Source organism: Gobius niger (assembly GCF_951799975.1).
Source record: "Gobius niger genome assembly, chromosome: 6".
NCBI lineage: Eukaryota > Metazoa > Chordata > Actinopteri > Gobiiformes > Gobiidae > Gobius > Gobius niger.
In genome coordinates this window covers 19,752,215-19,771,951 of record NC_136857.1, presented here as the reverse complement: position 1 = coordinate 19,771,951, position 19,737 = coordinate 19,752,215, and the positions used below count along the sequence as shown (strand labels likewise).

Sequence of the window (19,737 nt, the reverse complement as noted above, 5' to 3'; positions counted from 1 at the left end):
GACAAAAAATGTGATGAAAAAGATCATGAAAAAATGACAACATTACAAGAAAAAAAATCAGTTTTGATCACTTTTGTTGGCCTTAGCTTTCAAATGTGGCATCTCTCTGGCTGTAAGCTCCAGCCAAGGAGCTTTTAGATTTGGGTAAAGCCAAACTCGGTTAAAGGGGGGGGTAAGAGGTTGAACAGCGTTGTTGGTGGTAAAATCTTTAGTAACTGAGTAGTGGGTTTAATTTCGTAGCTTCTGTTCGCTCCACTTTGCTACAAGTATACAGTATTAGAACACTATGCCGCACCCTATTTCTTTTTGATGATACATTTTGCACTGCAGACAACATACTATTCTCCATTCTATTCCAAACACATAGTTGTTTCAATATTTAGTCCTTGCCAGAAAGCCCATCACTCTGGGTGCATCAGAGGATTTCTCTTCCAGGAGATAAAAAGCACAAATTCTTCTCTCGGAGCCGTAAATGAAAAAGCTTTCACCGCCTGCCCGCACTTCATTATTACATCAACCAGTGATGGCACCGAGCAAGCAGTCATTTCGGCGAAAAGTGTTGTGGCTCCTGACTTGTTTTGGTCCCTCTTTGCGCAGCATGTATCAAAACGCCCAATGAATGACAATGACCAAGCCTTTATTTTGACCGTTTATTCTTCCGTTAGCTTGTATCAGTCTTCCATCTCGAGCACCTTCCAACACAGCCTTGATCAACAATAGCCATTTCATCCCACAAACGCCAGCTGATGCCAAATCATAATTAAAATCTCCACAGAGAGCTGCCGCGAGAAAGGAGCTAATTAGCCACGTGGATAAAAAGAAGTGAGAATTTCGCTCGCTTTTGGACACAAACAGATGCAATTAGCTCTCTTAAGTTGAAGAGTTGAGCGAGCTTTAAGTGCTTTGTACTGTCAAGGTTTCTTTACTGAAGGCATCGTTTGATTGGATCCGTGACAGAAGATGCTGGTTGAGAAAGACAGAGGAAAGATACAGCCTTCAGATTGAGGTATAGTACACCTGAAAATCCAATAGAGTAGACTGATGAATTGAAGTAGATTTAATTTGTTTTTGAGGTAAAGCATTATGTATATATGCAAATTTCAACATGGCAACACATTAATGCTTGGGATTATCTGTTTAAATCAGTTGACATTAATTTCAAAAGCAACTTGTAGCTGTTTTGCAGGTGTGGCACAACTGCAGCATGAAGAAAGAGCTGTTTGCTACTCTTTGATATTTACATGAATCAGGGATAAGCTTATGACCAAACAGGATTCTGTTTGAGTCATACAAAAATGTCAAACTGGGGAACAGGACTTCGGCTAAGTCTAGACTCTAAACCCCATTTTGTGTTTACTCAGAGATAGTTGTGTTTCGGATCACCAAGACAGCTTCTCCGTGCCAGTCGTTCTCCGTTTCTCCGGAAAAATCCAGTAGAGATGTATGTCGTCATCTGTGTTTTTCTGAATTGCAGAAGTTTTGCCCCTCGGAACAGAGGTTTGAAAGAAGCTTGTAGAAAAAAGAACATAAATTGAAGGAACAGGCCACCGTTTTTCCATATTGAGATATGTCCTTACCTGAGCCCGTTTGGAGCTATAGGAATATACAGGGAGAGGCCAAATGCTAACAACATCTTTGGTTGTTTTATGTGACTGAGGGCACACAGTTCTTCCATACTGAGCTATGTTCTTACCTGAGTTTAGACGAGTTGATACGTACCTGTCTGGTCTTTGTGCGTGCCTGTGGAAGAGTGTGGTAGCTTCCAACTTCACCCCAGTTTGGAGCTATAGGAATATGCTGAGAGAGGTCAAAAACGAACAACATCTTTGGTCGTTTTGTGTGATTGAGGGCACGCACAAAGACCAGACAGGTACGCATCAACTGGTCTAAGCTCAGGTAAGAACATATCTCAGTACATAAAAACGGTGGCCTGCTCCTTTAAACATTGGGATTGGGCTGGGCAAGCTGATTCATAGCATGACACACCCGTTTCCCTCAATGTGGATCCACATTGCACGCACTTTTACCTCTTGTACGGATCGAAATGACACCAAGCAACGCATTCTTCATCCCCTCTTCTCTCGCAGCCCTCTCTCTCTCCCTCTCTCTCTCTTCCTTCAACAGGCGTCTCCCCCTCACTTTCCTTTTCACTCCATCCTCCTCTTTAGCCTTTACCTTTCATCCGTTTGATTTCCCCGTCTTCCTTCTGCATTCTGTCTCTTCCAGCTCCTTAACCCCCCCCTCCCCCCCATGGCTCTATCTCTGGGCCTCAGAGCTCCCGTTTACGCCTTCTCGCTGAGTGCTATTACAGCATCACTTTGCATTTAGATAACCATCGCCTCGCCGCCCCAAATTGGTCCAGAGCAGAGAGAAGGAGGAGCGAGGGGTGGGGAGGTGGGCGAGGGGCTGTTCAAGTCCGATCCCCTCGCCAGAGAAATAATAATTGTAGATGCTGGAGGACCCTGCAGACACTGACATGCAGATTCTGATTTTGGGAAATACAGCAATTTTCGCCGAGGACAATTATGGTCAACAGCGTTTGATCCATTACAGGCTCATTCCGCTGCTCTCCTGCTGAGACGGGCACATTTATTTCAGTCGCAGTATTTGGTCCGGCCGGAAGATGTGTTCACAGTCAGACGCTGTTTACAATTAGACAAGAAAAATGAAAGGGCCAGGTGTTTTATTAAGCTATGTGCATGGCCAGGAGTAAATTTAGGATGTTATTATTCCAAGACATTGTTGATGGAACGTTTCTGAATTACTGTGTTCATAATTTTGGCTGAGAAGAATGGATTTCTGCAGTTTTTAGATATATGGTGTGACTATATAGCCTACTAAAGCCTAACTACATTCTAAAACTACATCAGCACCCAAATTGTTATGGAATTGATGTTTATCATTATTCCTATGCAGTCAACAATGTGTTACTAAAATATCGATTTTAGCCATTACTCCACGAGGAACATGTAGAGCTATGTGTTTAAACATAACACTTTGAATTCCTGTGCTCAGATGTAAAATTCTTTCAGAGAACTATCTTCAGGAGTTTGACTGCATGTTAACAAAAGACACTTTAGCCAACATAATGAGAACTAAGGGAGGCATATGTCGTCATAATCCATCCTAACTTTGAACTGAATCACTTTCATCTTCACAAATGATCCTAAAAGCAAAAGCGTTCAAGATGCAATTATGAAGCAAGGTTTCTTTATCACCAAAACGTATCTCCAATAAATGCTACAAAATGAGTGACTAAACGAGAGAATGTGAGGAAGACGAGCGACTCTGAGTGCAGAGAAGAGGAGGGGAGCTGGATTGGAGACAATGGATCAAGGAAGCACAAACACTTGTGGCTCATGAATAGCCCAGGACTGGCTTGGTGGTCCAGGAAACAATACAATTCCAGACACAGTACTTTTTACTTCTGCTTGAGTAATATTAATTTGAAGTCACAGACTACTACTCTTCCGTGAAAAAAATGTAAGGTAGTGTAGCTGACCGATTTGATGTGGTGCAAAAGAGGCAGATAATTTTGTGGGGGACTGGTCAGTACCATGTTCCTGTTTATTGAAGACAAAAGAGAGAACAGTGAGAACCCCTCAATATATGGGTGACACTTATTCAAGGGGCACCAGTACAGTATCTGTGGGCGGCACGGTGGCACAGCAGTTAGCACTCACGGGCCTGACGGGGCCTATATGTGTAGACTTTATATGTTCCCCCGTGCCTGTGTTCGGATTACCCGGCCACTATGAACATGTACAATAATCCAGGATTAATGAGGCCTGTAAATGAATGAATGCTGGTGGTCAGGGGGTCTGTTGGAGCACATGTGTTCAGCTTCTGATGGTCTGCCCCAAAGGGCAGCCATGGCTACACAAGTAGCTTACCACCAGACTGTGTGGAGTGAATTTAAACTGTCCCATGTAAAGTGCTTTGTGAAAGGCGCTTTACAAATAAAGTCCTTCCCTTCCTTCAATCTCATCTCACCATACTGTAAGTAACAAAAGCTTTATGTCGATAATACAGAATTGAACCTTTGTGTTTCATGCACCTTACCATTCAAATATGATTTACTCTTTCTTGTTTTTATGGTTACTTTTACTTTTGAAATACCTGCCCAAGCAATACTTTCACCAGTATCTGTTCTTGAGTATCTTAATGACATTTTATATCATCTTGAGTGATATTTTGGGCACTTAACCAAACTGCACCACTGGCATTAAAGAACGGGTCAGAGAGCAAATATGCCTTTCTTTCTATTCCGCACCACAATAAGTCCATAGCAACACTAGGGTCTGTTAAACTCAGCCTGCACTGGGACTCCATATCTTCAGTCAATGTGACTGCTGCCTGTCTCTGGTGTGGATCTGTGGAAGAGTGTGTGGATATGTGTGAGGCAGTGTAGTAGTGTAGTATGAGTGTGGTTTGCAGAAGCCCTGTTGGCCTCAGCTAACAGCCCGTTTGTCCGTCTGTGCCCCGGCCAGTCTTAGCATTTAGCTCATTGATTTTCTCCAGTCAGTCACTGTGATTAATCCCAGACTGAAGTGTGTCCTGCATCCGCAATAACACGCCTCTCTTATGCTGCTTCAGTGATAGAGTTTGGACACAAAAATATGAGAAGTGATAGAAAAACTAGCTATAAAAATTATTCTTGGGATATCATCTGAAAATCATTTAAGTGGACAATTTATTTGACTTGGCCAATAGAACAAAGTTTACAGTCCAATATGCAAAGATGTTCAATAATACAATGACATATGTTGCTGCGTGTGCAAGAAAGAAAAATGAGACAAGCACAGAGTAAATCTATAGGAGCAATCAATCCGATAGAATCTGTAACAGCTACTAGACAAAGGAGATTGTTCTTCATGAGTTAATGCTTTTCTGAATAAAATTTATCTATCTCTCATGTATAAAGACCGAAAGTCACACAAATGAAGTGAATAATAATAAAGCATGAGTCTTACATAGCGCTTTCCCAGACGCTCAATGTCGCTTTACAGGTGTGTTTTTTTGTTTTTGTTTCTTTGTTTCAATTTGACAAACATTTAAACACTGTCATCAAGTCCAGCTTCTTTCAGCTGAGGACTCCTGCCAAAATTAAAACCTGTCTTCCTCGAGATGATATTGAAAAGGCTATCCATGCATTTGTAGCCTTGTGTTTGGATTGCCTTGTATATATTGGGACTGAACCAAGGCTCCCTGCAGCGCCTGCAGAGTTTACAAAATGCTGCAGCCCACCTCCTGACATAAACAAGAAGCCTGAGTCCATCACCCTATCTATCTATCTATCTATCTATCTATCTATCTATCTATCTATCTATCTATCTATCTATCTATCTATCTATCTATCTATCTATCTATCTATCTATCTATCTATCTATCTATCTATCTATCTATCTATCTATCTATCTATCTATCTATCTATCTATCTATCTATCTATCTATCTATCTATCTATCTATCTATCTATCTATCTATCGGTTCTGGTGTGGGTCTGAAAGAGACAGAACCACACCATTGATCCAACAACTTTCTATGTTCAATGCACTTTTTCTCCAGTTTATGCATTAAGTATAGTTTGTGATATTTCCTAATACGAACATACATAAAGAAACAGTAAGTTCCAAGGTGAGGTTACAATATTTCTATGGCCTATTGACTTGTGTGCATACACTGTGCTGTTTATACAAAAAACGAAAGTGAGAAACCTTGTAAAGCATTAGCCTATTGAGCCCACCACATTTCATGACGGCTCCTGTCTTTTCAAAGCATTTCAAACGACTATGTTCATGCTCACAGTGGGAATACTGAATGCTAAAAGGCCAAGGTTGTGCGGAGTGAAGACCTTGCTTTTCTATGCAGCGGCATACCGTTTCCAGAGCCTATTCACTGGCTGTTATACACATGTACAATGCGGTGGTTCACTTACAATGGCAGGCCGTATATTGAGGTACTGTCAGGTGGAAGTTTGCAATGTTTCCATAACTCGACACATGTATCCACACGAGTGTTCTCAATGACATTATGTGTCAGGGAGGTCAGACAATTCACATTTACATTCATTTATTATGGACACAATATATAATAAAAACGGGTAGAGATGTTCGCCACTTGCATTGTGTTCTTCCGCAAGACACTTCACATCACTCCTGCTTTGCATGAAAGAAATGTGATTTTGCTGGTCGAAGAACCTGTATGGACAGATTGTTTATCTGAGCATGCTTTCCCCAAATAAGGAATATTTTATGACATTATACCCTCTATTAATGGTGGCTATAGGTAGATATGAAGATAAGCTCCATGGCTAATGCTACCTATCAGTCGTGACAAACACCTCACGCAACTTTGTATCATGTTGTGGAACAGTAAATCATGTATGATGTTTCACAAATTAGTCTATTCAGCTCGCTTTGCCAGGGGGAAGTGGCTCCAAAATGTAGGTAGGTGGGCATCGTACCGTGCAGATAGTGACAGTCGAAAAGAGGTACTGCATTTCATTTGCAAACCTACTCACTGCTGTCAAGGCTGTTTTTCACCATACTTGTCCAAAACATTTTCAGAGCTGAAAAATGTCCAGAACATAAAGAACCAACTTCAAATATTTCTGCCATTGAAATCTCAAATCAAACAGAAATATTCCCCTCACAACACGGTTCAGACTATTGTGAGGTTTCCAGGCAACAAGCTCCGACTCTCAAAGGGAGTAACCTCACGCCTCTGAAGGAATGTACTCTGGAGACACGCAGGAAATTCACTATTCACCTGTAGTACAAACTTTTATTATGTATAAATGCATATGTATCCATTGATTGCCACAGATTCTATATGAAATGAATATGCATTTATTGTAGTTCTCAGCTAGTAATGAGTGGTTCATGAACACATTAACACTTCAAGGTGCAGGATGAAGATGGACTCTTTTTTACACTATTACAATTTAACTTCTAAACTTAATGTGTGGGAATATTTAAAGTTCTCTGCTAAAACTTTGCAGAGCCGCAGTGGTCTGCACCTCACCCTGACTTCTGTTCACAATGTCACACTTGTTGGATCGGAAAAGCCTCAGTGCCAGTGAACATAATCCAGCTGCAGTGTATTTCCTCCAAATGCATTTGGCAGAGGGATGTATGGATGTGCTCGGAAGAAAAGGAACAGGTTGCCATGGAAATCTGTCAAGCATGGTACCAAAAATGAAAGTGAATAATAAAGTTAGGAGCAAAACATTTTGCTTTGGCTTTAGACACTTTGAGAGCAAAATTGCAAGAATATACTGTAAATGGAAAATGGAAAAATATGGGTAGATTATAAACCAAAGACTTGTAACACGCTGTAATGTCTGAACTTTATTTATTATTATGTGGCAAACTGATGCTGCACAGTGCCAGCATTATGTGCTTTCTGCCTATTTTTTACTTCTCATTTCATTTGTGAGAGACGCCTGGTCAGTTCTTATCTATACACATCATCCAATTACATCCTTTTTCCCATTTTCTTTCCCTTCTTCACTTCTTATCCCAACAAAAGTAGGTAAGTGGCAAAAGCTTTATGTCAATATGGAATTGAACATTTGTGTTTCATGCACTTACCATTCAGATAAGATTTACACTAAATTGTTTTTACATGACTTTCTACTCCTCACATTAATAAAGCAGAACACTGTGCTTCCTCATGTCTGTCTCCATCTCCTTCTTTCCAGACATGTCATGAATGAGAGTGTGATTCTGTCCATTACTAAAACTCTTAGAGAATTAAAAATAAAATCCCCTCCTGGGCAGTCCCTTGAATTGTTGCGCAAATTAATCCTCCTCCCCAATTCCATCAGTGGCCCCCAGCTCCTTCTCTCTCCCGAATTATCCCCTTTTCAATTATTGCTCTGTGCTTTTCTAATTTCTGGCCACCATTGGAAATATCAGTGGTGATGAGAGAGGCGGGAAGGGAGGGGAGTGAATGTGTTATGAATTGCAGTGATCTGGATTAGATGGGAGTATCGGACCCCCCCTCACACACATACACACACACACATCACCACCGGCCAACCAATCACATTTCAATTAATAAATGTCACTATGGCGACGCCTGGAGATGTGCACTGAGATGATTGTGCTGTCACTCAGAGCTGGTAATGTGCCTCTTCCTTTCTCTCCTCCGTCCTGTTTCACGATCACTCACTCTTGTTTGGGTTGGATAGTTATTACTCATCCACTTGGGTCATTTTTCAAGATGGAGGATGTGAATTTTATCAAATCAAAATTCAATTACATATGAGTGAGAGACCATTTTTGTCATTTATTTGGGGGTAATAAAATCAATCAAATATTCAAAGTAGTCCTGTCAGCCATGTTTGAAACAGTGAACAATAAAAGCCTACACGAAAGAGCTGTGAGTTGGGACGAGGAAGTCACAGTGAAGATTCAGAAACAGTAGCAATGCATTTTACCAAAACTAGAAAACTGAAGTTCTTCTTCCCATGTACATGAACCACAGCCAAATAAAAGTAGTAGAGGGATTTAAATATCATGGCCTTGTTTTGGACCCAACATTCAGCTTACAAAATAAAGTTTCAAACACTTTAAAGTACAGTTTGTCTGTCATATTACAACTACACTCACTCATGCTAATGCAAAACATGTACTTGGAGGCAGTGATAATTTCACATAATGATATTTTATGTTGGTCCCAGGCATTTGAGACAAGCTGTTAAAGTGCTATTTAAAAGGAAACTGAGAAATCGTCACAGTTCAATCTTTGGACAATACAGTATAGCATGCTGAGCTTTGACAATGTAAATCTGTATTGTGCATTTAGTCTTTGAAATCTTGAATAATACTGCACCTTAATCACTGGAAAAAATGTGTCCTGCTCTGAACAGATAGGCCCACAAGCCGTAATGACTGCAGACTGCCTAAACGTAGCTCAGCCTCTGCACAGACAGCCTTCTCAAAGGCTTTAAAGAATGGAGCAAACTCCCACAGAGTTTTAAACTTTCCTCTGAACTTTTGGATTTCTCTTGCAGTGTCAGTGTTATTGTCAAATGTCATAAAAAGCAGCAATGTCAGCAGCGTAACTGTAATTATGGCATTTAGTGAGTAATTGTACATGATAGTGTTAATTAATTGGGTACTGTTGTTGCGTGGTTGTGTATATTTGGATTGCTGGATACATTTTTACGTTGTATTGATTCACCTGCTCAGTTACTGCAGATGGAAACTAGTGTAACCTATAAAGCATCTTTATTTGTTTCCAGCGAGTGATTGGAGCTGCTTCAGATCAAATGACGCCATCAGCATCTGTGCATTTCTTCCAATACATTTCATTTATGCTTTTATTTACCATTAGCTGTCAGAACCTTGATAGCTTATTTTCCTGGGGTTCCATCCCTCATCACTCATCAGACCATTCAAATGCACTCTCGCCATGTCCTCCTGTTTCAATAAATCCAAGCGTTCTTCGACCCATCTCTACTACAGCAGCAGAACCGTCAGCCTCCTTAGACTTTCATCTTATCTTCTGTTTAGTCTATCCACGGGTGCCAAGTAAAGCAAAACTAAGACTGGCGCTATAACAATAAAGAATTCAATATACAAGTCGTACTATATACAATCGTTTGAAGAGTCAAAAGTCAGAGGAATGGTGTCCATAAGAGGAAAAAAGTCAAATGACATCTCTGCATCAGCATTTGGGGGGCATCCGACCTGTTGGTATTTGTTGGAATTTTAATTGAGCTGCTACTTTTGAACCACGGTGTTGATCTTAAACAGAAAAGGGAGTCTCAAAGCTATAGCTCCTTCAGAAAGTTGATTTCACTCCGTCATGTCAGTGGAAATAAACACAAACAGACTGCTCTGAGCGGAGTGTGTGACTGGTCGGTCCAAGGCATCAGAACAAAAACACACTCGATAATTCGGCCGCTACAATGTTGTGCTGTGTCGCTGAAATTGCAGTTGTTCTGAGGAAAGTTGCTGCGATCAGCGTTCTCCCAGACCGGCTCAGAAGAGTGGGACATGTGGTTATCCCAACTGACATGCTCGGGAAATGGATTTTCAGAGATCTGCAAATGGAAATGACAAGAAGGCAATTCATTTTATTCATTCATTTATTGGAGCAACTGAACCCCTTTTCAAAAAAAAAAATAGCAGATGCTGGTCCTCGCTCGGCACAAGCTAGATTTTTATAACGCTTACTACGGTATTCATGTTCTATTAAAAAAATTAAAACAATTAACAAATATGGGGAGGGAAAAAAAATAAATCTATATTTCTTTTAACAGCTGTTTCATTTATATTTGTGAAATAAAATAACAAAAATGTTACGAAGCCCAGAATAACCTGGAGTTCCACAGGGACCTGCTCATGCACCACTCCTCTTTCCTTTTCCTCTATATATCACAAAGAAACCAATACCAGAGCCACCTCTCTGGGGTATAGTCATGTCTTTACTCAAAAAACTTAGAGTATTTGGAGGATGTCAAGAATTCAGGGAGGATGCACCAGTTGATGAGAAATTTGTTCTTTGAATATCTTTCAAATGGGTTCATGATTGTCCACCTTATGCCCTAGACTTACCCACGGAATACGTATATTAGAGAGAGGAAATGAGAAATGTTTGGGTCTATCTCCCTCTGACCAAGTGACTCTGCTCCGCTGCCCAGCTCACTCACTCTTCTTTATTAAAAAGAAACACATGTAGTGACGGAGCATTCAAGTATGAAATTCAATTCTCATCCCCCAACTCTGTTTTTATTAAAGCAGTTACTATCACAGCGAGCAGGCTGCGGGGACAGCTCAGCTTGACTCAGATCAGCTGTGTCCTTATACTGTATACATGATGGTGGATGTGGAGGGGTACAGTGTGGTGGAACGTCCAGCACAAACCAGCCAGCTGGGACAGGAGCTTAATGTGCCCCAGAGGCAGCTCAGCCTCTTATGCAATTTAGTGCGGACATGCTTGAGTTGAGCCAGAGTTAGCGCCCTGGACCGACCTACGGCACAGATTCAATGGCACTGGACAGGACAACTTTGTTTGTTTCAGGCATTTCTCCTAATGTGACTAAGCAGTTTACATAATATTTGTTTGAGAAAGTAGCTCAAAGGGAACATATCATATTGCTGGCTTGCGAACGTGCTTTTTGGTGAATGTCAATGGTGCCATTAAACAAAAACAATGCAATTTCATTTAAAATTGTGAAGACTTTTCTTTAAGTCTCCTTACTCAAGGAGACAAGACATATTTATGCCTGTTGCCTGAGCTTTAACCAGTGTCTTTGCTTCTGAGTTTGAAAACATTTCATCAGAAGTACATAACAAACAAAGACTATCTAAATTAATCCAAAAGAATCTTGTTGAAAATGCTCAATTTTCATTTTAGTTGACGGTTTGCACCATGATAAAAACAAAGGACAGGAATTAAAAGAGAGTCCTCACCCTATTTCTCTCCAGGTTATTCATTTGCATTCATTATTCGAGTCCACCATATTCCTCAGATAGATGTATGGATGGCTGCTGGGGGTCTTGTAAGCATTTCAAAAAGAATAAAGTGAAGTGGGAATTGTCAAACAGTCTCCTTGCCCGTAACAGTAAATACATGGTCTGGGTGAGCTGACCCCATCTCCGCCTGAGAGGAAACTACGCTTTGTGGCTAAACCATTCTGACAGCTCTGGCCTTTTTACACATGAGGAAGTGAGGAGGCGAGGAGTAGGAGGCGCACAAAGGAGTGAGGGAAAGAGATGAGGAAGGATGGAGCGTGCCGTGTGTCGAGGTGACAGTGGGTTGCGATGGGGAACAATGCAGATCAGGGAGGAACAAAGCTGAGGATACGGAAACCAACATGGAGTTTAGGGGTAAAACTCATGTAAGCAAAATCTGTCGCCAATATTATGTTGTCCTGATGAAATCTTGTTACAAATCTTCATATTTATCATATTTGGTCTAGACTCTAGAGCTTAACAACACAATCGGGGGGAAATGGATTCAAGTGCATATCTTGGGAGCTTGGGAATTTTGGGATTCATGCAATATCAGCACATAGTAGTTAGTGAAGTCTGATCAGTTTGAAAGCTCTTTGAAAGACTCTGAGGCTTGTCCATCAACTGTAATGAAAAATGATGTACACTCATTACACTTCTGACAAAAGGAAACAGGATGTCCTTGCGTCTAGCTTTTATTCTCCATCACTTTGTAATTATGTGTGGAGGACATGAACGTTTTGATGCTGGATGCCCCTCTTGCTTCAACCAGCGCCGTGACTGTGACAGACGTGAAGCGGCTAAGGACAGATTCAACAAAAAGCGCCTCAATAACGGTGGTGAGCGAATGGACTTGTGTTTTAACATGTGCGATTTCAGTGGATTGGGGATGCAAGAGGTTGTCAATACAAAACCAAACAAATAAACAAACAAGCAAACAAACAATTATGACGACTTGGGAACTTTTTTGAACAGATTTTAGTCTAACCAATCTGGCAACACAAAAAAGGTTGCGTAATCTTGGGTGGGTTAAAGCCACAATACTATAAATACAATTTAAAATAAGCCAATTGTTTATTTTTATTGCTTTATTTATTTCAGGCAAATAACAAAAACAAAAAAACAACATTAATTTTAACATAAAAAAAACAAGCAATGCCTGAAACACCTTTGGCTCTTTCAAATAATCAGATCCCAAAGATTCTCATTAAAATAACCTTAAATCATATTTCTAAAATATCCCTGTTTTCTGAGGCGGCCAAGTTCACCTTTACTTATGAATAATAAGGTGAATATGGTGCTTTATTTTTGTCATTATACAACATTGTACAACGAAAGGCGTCCTGTGCGTTTAACCCATCCTTCGACGCCTGTACGACCATGTACGACCCGTGCTGTAAGGAGCATTGGATTAACCTATTGTACATGTTTTTAGATCTTGGGGTCTTGTTCACGAGTGAGGGACGGATGGAGCGTGAGATCGATAGATGGATCGGTGCGGCGTCAGCAGTGATGCGGTCGCTGTATCGGTCTGTCGTGGTGAAGAGGGAACTGAGTCGGGGGGCAAAGCTCTTGGGTAATGACCGAAAGGACAAGATCACGAATACAAGCGGCCGAAATGAGTTTCCTTCGCAGGGTGGCTGGGCACACCCTTCGAGATCGGGTGAGGAGCTCAGTTACCTGAGAGGAGCTCGGAGTAGAGTCGCTGCTCCTTCACGTCGAAAGGAGCCAGTTGAGGTGGCTAGGGCATCTGTTCCGGATGCCTCCTGGTCGCCTCCCGCAGGGGTGTTCCAGGCATGTCCTAGTGGGACAAGGTGTGGGACTATGTCTCCGAGCTGGCCTGGTGTCGCCTCGGGGTCCCCCAGAACAGCTGGAGGAGGTGTGTGTGGATCGGGAAGTTTGGGCATCTCTGCTGAGACTGCTGCCCCCGCGACCTGGCCCCGGATAAAGTGGTGGAAAATGGATGGATGGACATGTTTTGGTTTCCCCTACCACTGGTTTCCCCTAGTGGTAGGGGAAACCAGAGTACCCGGAGGAAACTTATACTGACATGGGGAGAACATGCAAACTCCACACAGAAAGGCCCCGTCCAGGTGGCAATCTAACCGGGACCTTCTAGCTGTGAAGCATGAGCGCTAACCGCTGTACTGCGGTGCCGCCACACAAGGACTTGCTGCAAAATGAGGCAAATGCTTCATTTGCCATACTGCTATTTCTGATTGTTCCAAGATACTGTCAGAATCTATTGTATCCTTGACAGACAAGAAAAACTGTCAAGAAGAGTGTAGCATAAGTATAGAGATGGCACCAGAGGCAATGTGTGGGAGATGACACCATTTTTTCTTTTTTTCTTTTTTTTTTACAGTCAATATTCAACACTGCTATATGCTAAGTCAAATATTATGAACTCAATAACACACATACAATTTAGCAAACCTTTTCCTTCTTCTTCTTTTTAACCCAGCTCAGCTAACATCACCAATTCACTTGGATTGGAAGGAGGTGGTGTTTGGAGAGGTAGCGCTATAGCTCTCCTCCAACCCTCCTCAGACCCGTACAGCTGGAGGAGATGCCAGGCTGAGTTTTCAGGTTGAGTGGACTGGGATGTATGTCAGAGGAGCGCGGTACCTGCACAACTGACAGGTGGCGGGGGGAGCAGAGAGGAGACAGGAATTAGTAAAGGAGCAGCTACAGCCGATAAAGAGAATCATACATTTTGCTCCAACAGCCCTGATGATACTAGCCTTCAACTTGCCTGTCTTTTGTTTCTCTCTTTTTTTTTTCATCCTAACCCTCTAGCATTTTATGTGTCACTATTTCACATTTTTTTCTCAGTATATTGTAAAACCTGTCTCTAGATACATGTGTATATATATGAGTGCTATGGTAGGAGATGGAAATTCAATATTACTGCTTTAAAATGTTGCTGTTGTTCTCAGGCTGGTGCCACCTGCTGACATCTCCAGCCTACTACATATAAAAAATGTTATCAGTCACAAAACCTAGAAGAACCCCCTTAAATTGAATATTAAACAAGGGGTGTTATGCTTTTTGCAGGCATTTGGTAATAATGTCAAACTTCATCTCTCAGAAAATTGATCTAAAACAGCTAAAAACAAAACTATACAGTTGTTCCATTTCCTGATCCTCCAAGTGAGCTATCATGAGCCCCTCCCACTCCCCCTCCTCTTGCTCCCCTTCGTTGCACAGCTGTTTCAATAAAGACAGAAGAAGAAATACACAGTTTGGCTCGTGTGGCTGTAGTGAAGCAAGGATGAGTGTTTTTACTTTGCAAAGAGAGGATTTAGCTTAAGTGATCGGGAGGAGCTGTCACCGCGATGCTAAGAATAGCCAGTGGAGAAAATCCAAAGAGTACTCAAAGATAAGTGAGTGGGTCTAGACTCAGCTTCAGGTATGTTTTATCATGAGAGAAAAACATTGTAATGTAGTAAAAAGCTGATGTCGCAAGGTGGAACCAAGTGCTTTGAGCTCTAAGTAGGGAAATGGCCTAAATATGCAGAGTTGCTGAAACAAGTGAGTGAGTAAATGAATGAAACAATGCACAACTATGTTTTAGGCAAGGACACAATTAAATACAGAACTAAAAGCTAAAGCTATGAAACTAATTTAGGAAGAAAATTTCAAGCATTATTCTTTTTAATTGCAAATAATGGGTTGTGTTCTGCAATGTCCAGCAGATGGGTATAATGCTGGACTTATTCATAGACAAGAACAGCAAATATCACTGTGAGCACAGGTGATCCATAGCATTAATGTGGCTTTTGCCAAGTAAATATAAATGTATAATGTTGAACATCCTGTCACATTACTGTCTGCACCAGAGTCACATTTGAAATAAATTGAGTGCAGTTGTTGACATGGACTAAAGGGTTTAGACATGGCTTGTCTGCACTGTCAGAGAGTCTAAGACCTCAGACCTTTGGGATGAAGAAGCTGCTGTCAGCCTGAACCCTCCAGGACTCTCCAGGACTCCTCCAGAAATAATAATGTAAGTCTCACTTAGTCATAGACGAGTTGGCTGTGAAAAATCGAATTGACAAAACATCTTTTTTAGTATCCAGAGTATACATTGTACATTGCAAGTCATCTATCACTGCCTAGTAGAAGCTATTGCACGTCTGTTACTGCTTTAAACTCACTGTGGAGATGCTGTTGTGAGCGCTATGGCCTTGTTTAACTGTTGACAATGTTATGATAGTCACAACTGCACAGATCAGTAATGTATGTCATGAAATTGGAGAAAATAGAAGGGGAACCTTACACAATACAGCATGAAGCTATAAGAAAAAATGAAAATGGATGAGAATTAAAAGCAAACAAAAAGCTAGTTGATCAGCTAAACCCATTTGAGACCTACACATTTCTTCTTCTGAAACACTGAAGAGGCACCAAAAGCCCCCCACACCTGCAGTACAGTGGGGGCATCATAAGAGGTGCCGCAGGAAACAAGGAAGAGGGGGTATCCGGGCAAGACTCACAGCTAAGCAACACATGCCTTCTATTGTTCTGGCTAATGGAGGGGAGGGCATTTATATGATTGGCTTGGTGGGCAACTGGTGACGAGGAAAAGGCATTTTATTGGCTACCAGCAGCAAGAGTGTCTCTCTAGCTGAGTTCATTAATACCAAAAACCTCACTACTTCCATTTTCTTTAGAGCATACTGAGCCCCTCATGTTCCCCGTCCTTCTATAAAGTCTTTCCCCACCACTGTTTTGTCCTCCCCATTAAAACCTGTGTCCAGTTTCGGCACATCCAGTTGACGCCCCCTCTCCCTCCAATTGCACTAAATCACCAAACATTCGGCCATAACTGTTCCTCTCTATAGCTCCCCTTTTCTTTTTTGCCTTGCGTATTCTCTTGTGAAGGAGTCCTCCATTTCCCCAAACAATAATAACAAGCTTAGCACTGCGGTGGCTCACTGACCGGCTCGCGCAGCAGAGGGAAGTGAATCCCCGAGCTGAACGGCGACAGATAATCCTCGGCACAAAGACAACCTCTCCATTCTGGAACAATGCTCCCATTTACAGAGCAGTGACCTCAGAGCGCGGGGCTGGGGAGGAGAAGATGGAGGAAGCGCGGCGCCACAAAATTTAGAACGAGGTGTGATACAAGCTTTTTTTTTTTATGTTTAGTGGATCAAGTGGATTGGTTGATTTTGCGCGGACATTTATAACTATCAACAAATCAACATGTCCGTCTCCTTAGCGTCTCCTTGGTATTCCTCTATCTGGCCATTTTTTTCCATGTGTGGCAGTATGAATGATGCGTGGTTGCCTGCGGGGTATAAATAGGGCAGCATTCCCCTTTGTTCGTCCCACCTGACCTCTCCCCTCCGTGACGTCACCCGCCGACCAGGAGCGAGCATGGCTGTGAGAGCTTCGTGTAACATGTATGAAGATTGTCGCTAAGAAAGAGGAAATGTCACTGTCTCAAGGCGTCAAGCCCAGTGTTCGGAGCATGCGGTGTAGCATGTGCTCTCGGTGAGTGGCAATGAGATCATTATTGTTCGGAACTAATAACTATCGGTTGTGCGCTGAGCTAACACTAGCATTGTTTGTAGCTTCTCGGCTGTGCGAGGTCGGCGTCGCGGCTGTAGCCCTCGCGTGTGTGCATGTCTGGATGTGTCACAGCCACCCGGTATGTGCACGTTTAGTGTCCCTGTTATGTACGTAGATTTATACTGTTAGACTAATTATATTGTAACCTCCTAGGCTGCTGGTCGGCGGGAGAGCCTCCCTTTTCTGTCTCGTGTCTGTCACCTGGTCCTTCCTCCGCCACACGGCGTCTCGTGGTGGTCGAGACCCGTATCGGACTGGTAACATGGACATTGTGCATTGGACTGACTGACAGCTACATGAAATGATACCTGTCAGTAACTCAAGGAACTGTGAACCTGTCTACGAACGAACTATGTTTTAAAGGCAAAGCAACGAAACGTTAATAAATTAACCGACTGTATTATTGTCTCTGTCCCAAGTTAATACGAACCTGTGGTGCCTTAAGCGTGGGGATATTTTCATTTGCCCAGTATAACGCTGGGCTGGCGTTGTTGGTTTTAAATGGTAACATCATGGTAAGATAATGCACCCCCCCTGCGCCCCCGTCAGGTCACATTTGGCGTTTGTATGGCAGGATTAACTTTATCCGGACAGAGACTTAATCAGTTGGCATTCTTTGTTTGGAGGTATTATAGCATTTAAAGAGAAAAAAAATGTATTGTACTTGGTTACTGTGCAGCTAAGGCTAAATTGTGTGAAGAAAATGGTTTTCTGACCTGTGATTTGGTTGTAGGCCTATGGTGTGCATTTTATTTTCTTTGCAAATGCATGTTTTGCTGTGTTTTATTTTGCTTTTGTGGGCCCTGCACTTGAATTATGGAAGGTGCTGTTTTTATTTCTGTAACAATTAACCTTGTGGCACGTAATAATACCAAAACAACTGCATGTATTGTATACCTCAACTTTGTACTGACTTTTTGGTTACAACAAATGTCTGTTTGCAGAAAGGGAGGCTCTGTAGAACTTGGACGTCAGGGTGGGAATGTCGGGTGTGACAGTTGGGCCGCTGTTGGGTCGGCAGCGTCTGTGCCTCCGGTTTCAAGCTTCAACGCAGCGTACTGTTGATGCCGCTACTAGTTCCAGGTTGGGAGTCCTGAAGTAGAGTAGTTGGTCGTACGTTGGAACCGTGTGGCGTGTTATTGGCCTTAAGGGCACCTCGCGTATCCCAGGTAAACGGATGGGACCATGAGGACACTGACAGTCTGAAGCGCGACCTGGTCAGCCACTGTTTTAAATGTTTTTAAACTGTGATGTGAGTGCCGAGTGGTTGCCTCAAAGTGGATGGCTCAAACCCATCCAGGTAGCGGTAGGTAGGGTGAGATGTAGGGACTGCTGTAGCAGCAGGGCCCGCTTGTTCCTCAACTACTGACAGCGTATCATACGCGGCCGTTATTACTGCATCTTGTAGTCCAAGCAGGAATCATAATGGTACGGATTTTGGGGTGGTTCATTTGCATGGCTCAGCTTATAGCCTTAAGGGCCCCTCGTCAGCATCGAACGTTGTGTTTAGATGAGGCAGCTGCATGCACGGATTTTATGTTTGTTCGTCAGGGCGTGGTCGAGGTTTGATCATCCTGTGAGAGGAGTGCCTCACCGTGTCGTTCTCACTCTGTACGTATGTAGTATGGATGGTTTAGGAAACTTTATCGTCGGGACGCCGATACCTTTGGGGGGGTGAAATGTGGCAGTATGAATGATGCGTGGTTGCCTGCGGGGTATAAATAGGGCAGCATTCCCCTTTGTTCGTCCCACCTGACCTCTCCCCTCCGTGACGTCACCCGCCGACCAGGAGCGAGCATGGCTGTGAGAGCTTCGTGTAACATGTATGAAGATTGTCGCTAAGAAAGAGGAAATGTCACTGTCTCAAGGCGTCAAGCCCAGTGTTCGGAGCATGCGGTGTAGCATGTGCTCTCGGTGAGTGGCAATGAGATCATTATTGTTCGGAACTAATAACTATCGGTTGTACGCTGAGCTTACACTAGCATTGTTTGTAGCTTCTCGGCTGTGCGAGGTCGGCGTCGCGGCTGTAGCCCTCGCGTGTGTGCATGTCTGGATGTGTCACAGCCACCCGGTATGTGCACGTTTAGTGTCCCTGTTATGTACGTAGATTTATACTGTTAGACTAATTATATTGTAACCTCCTAGGCTGCTGGTCGGCGGGAGAGCCTCCCTTTTCTGTCTCGTGTCTGTCACCTGGTCCTTCCTCCGCCACACGGCGTCTCGTGGTGGTCGAGACCCGTATCGGACTGGTAACATGGACATTGTGCATTGGACTGACTGACAGCTACATGAAATGATACCTGTCAGTAACTCAAGGAACTGTGAACCTGTCTACGAACGAACTATGTTTTAAAGGCAAAGCAACGAAACGTTAATAAATTAACCGACTGTATTATTGTCTCTGTCCCAAGTTAATACGAACCTGTGGTGCCTTAAGCGTGGGGATATTTTCATTTGCCCAGTATAACGCTGGGCTGGCGTTGTTGGTTTTAAATGGTAACATCATGGTAAGATAATGCACCCCCCCTGCGCCCCCGTCAGGTCACACATGCAATGCAACTTAACATTACATTGTGCAGTGTCCCACCTCTTCTTTCCTTTAAAACTCCATGACCATGACTCAGTTTAGTGTGAATATTTGTCAGGGAACATTATCAAAACTTTATAACTCCATCTCTGCAACAAAG

General features: G+C 42.6%; 2 long non-coding RNA genes across 2 annotated transcripts in view; both read left to right on the top strand.

Moving 5' to 3' along the window:
• Positions 1 to 17,229, top strand: part of LOC306963912 — a 393,872-nt gene extending 376,643 nt beyond the window's left edge. Inside the window, exon 3 of the long non-coding RNA XR_013792934.1 lies at positions 17,204 to 17,229. This is a non-coding gene — a long non-coding RNA (uncharacterized lncRNA). The remainder of the gene's footprint in view (positions 1 to 17,203) is intronic.
• Positions 17,230 to 18,859: 1,630 nt separating this feature from the next.
• On the top strand, positions 18,860 to 19,326 carry LOC306964816. Its single transcript, XR_013792998.1, has 3 exons — positions 18,860 to 18,964; positions 19,045 to 19,121; positions 19,196 to 19,326. It is a non-coding gene; the product is annotated as an uncharacterized lncRNA (long non-coding RNA).
• The last annotated feature ends 411 nt before the right edge of the window (positions 19,327 to 19,737 follow it).